Below are 2,818 nucleotides of genomic sequence, written 5' to 3' on the forward strand. Positions count from 1 at the left end.
CCGCTTTTGATAATTTAATAGTAAAATGATAATATAATTATAGTTTTTTGTATAGTTTATTATTTTTCCTTTTCCTCGATTTGATTCAAAAAAACAAGGTTTACAAGAGTCTCTCTGACTTTTTTAAGATGCCGATGTTTGTTATTGAAATTTGTGAATTATTTTTTATGTAAAGTAAAGGCTGGATTTGCCGAACGATAAAAGGAAGAGCAAGAAAAATTGACTTCGAAACTGTTTTTTGAAGCCAAAATAACCAAAAAACAACTCAGAATTTATCAAAAATAATGAACTTTTTATTAAATATTTTTTCAATTTTTTGCATAAATAAAAAAACTCAAAAACACTAACCCGCGAGTGTACCTTTTTTCACCCCCTTTCACTTCTTAATATTTTTTTACAATTTTTAAATCGTCCATTAAACAAATATTCAACAGTCAAATCAATTACCTCTCGAGCAACATATTTAATACACGGGCCAGGACGTGTTTTTAATAAACCACTTTTCAATGTCTCTCAGCAAAGACAGACTGCACCTTTATTTCACACCCCCTCTTGTTGGATTCCTCATTCGCTCAGAAATGCATTTCACTGCCAAACTGGAAAAACACACTTTGGACTTACTCACCAACTGAACGTGAGTGCATCCATTCCCAGCGGTTTTTCAAGTGCCTGTCAAGCAAGCGATAAATGACTCGTTGTTTCGTTGTACTTGCTTTTTGAAACTTTTTATAAAATAAACGAATTTTTATTAATATTGGTCAATAAAAACAATGTAAGACGGATAATTTTATGTAAATTATTAGAAGCGGTAAAAGGGCGCTGCACATGTCCGTTAGAATTTCTCGTGTTTTTTGCTTTTTTCCACCAAAACCTCAATCATTTGAGGCAAATTGATACTTTGGTTATAATTGTGTGTAATTTTATCACTAAATGGTAGTAAAGCGGTTTTTCCCGCCGTGCAGAGAAATGTTAAAAAAGACTGGGAGGATACTGTAGACGATCCGAAAGTGCGGCAATCATTTCTGTGTGGTGAATAAATTCAAGTTTATTATATGTTTTTGTATGTTATTCAATACATTTGGTTAAAAAATATTTGTATGCCGAGAAAAAACACACTTTTTTATCACAATTTTAAAAGGCAATATTTGGTTATTGGATAATTTTTTATAATAAAACAATAAGAATTTGGTTACGAAAAGACAAAAAAAGATCTAAAGCGGTTTTTCTCCACCGTATTATTTTTTATTTTAAAAATCGGCAAAATGCCTAAAAAAGTTATTTTTCTATACAATAAAACAAGTAAACGGTAGTGAAGCGGTTTTTCCCGCCAGCTAAAATGCTTGCTCAAAAGTGCATTCCAATATAAATTGTTGAAAATATCATGGAGATAATGACTGTTATCAGCCCAATACGTTATTAAGAAGACATCGTGTTAAAGTGAAAGTTGACTCGTTGTTTATCTTAAATGTGTTCTTATACCTTTATCCACAAATTACAAAAAATGATTATCAACAACTTTCTTACTATTTGATGGACTATATTGTTCATTTTATTACAGTAAATTAATGTAACATTTTGGGATTTTCGCACATACTTTTATAAAGATAAACAAAATAACTATAAACATTAATAAATTTATTATAATTTATACCATAACTTGTTTCAAAAAATGAATCGAATGGTGGGTCTGAAAAGTAATGAAAACATTTAACACTTGTATAGTTCAAAAGAGATACACAACGACAACTACAGCTTCGATACGTTGTGTCAAATGAATCAATTCGTGATCATTCAATTCGGATTTGAGCATAAGTAAAATGATAATTATGGTTTTTATTATTATTTAATAGTAAATTTATTAATTTTATTAGTAAATTTTAGGTGCAGAAATGGTTAAATTATATTAATAAATAGTTAATTTATTATTTAATACAATTCCATTTTATCTTTCGCAATGTCATTAATTATAATATAAATCATAGATTGACAATAGATCAAACATTTAAAAACTAAATTATTTTTCATTTGACAATATCCAAGCAAAATAATTACATAATGCTCTAACTTTACTAATAATCATAATTTACATACTTGGTATTGTTTTATTGCAAACATGATCTAGAAAATAATGTAAGTTCTTTTTTTACCAATTATAAGGGTTTATAAGGAGATCTCCAAAAGCGACGATATCAAATTATCTCGTTCATTGCAAGGTCAAACAGTTTGTTTATTATGTTTAACATCATCAAAACCACGACAGTGACAACTTAGACTTGAACTCATGTGTTTATGAAGACAAAATAAAGCAAAAAAACAACAATGACAAAAAGACTTAATTTAAATTACTTTGAAAATAAGAAAGATGATGAGGCAGACTGCAAAGATGATAATTTGGTTTGTTAATTCAAACTATATAAGACTAACAAACACTGCGTTTACTACACCAATATATTATAATAAAATTTAATTAAAAATTTGTGTATATTTGGTTATATGTCTTACTATTGTAAGCTGTTTCCCGTTTTCTTTCAAATAAATTTTGTAATAACTGAGCTTTTCACCGTAATATAAATAGACTTTAACAGCCTTCTTCTAAACACTTCGAATAAATGCTCTGGCAAAATGAAAATGATGTTTTTTTTCTTTTTGTTTATAGGGGTGTGATAAACTGGTTGTAAATGATCAATCCCTTGTCGATTTTGGTAGAACTTCGATTCGAACCAAGTGTAAAACATAATTCAATTATTTTTTGTCATTTTGTTTGTTTTAAAACCCTGGTTCACGTTCTTTTTTGCACACTTTTTGGAACAGCTTTGGG

The sequence above is a fragment of the Entamoeba invadens genome, assembly GCF_000330505.1.
Source record: "Entamoeba invadens IP1 unplaced genomic scaffold scaff_1105074726561, whole genome shotgun sequence".
In the NCBI taxonomy this organism is placed as follows: Eukaryota; Evosea; order Mastigamoebida; family Endamoebidae; genus Entamoeba; species Entamoeba invadens.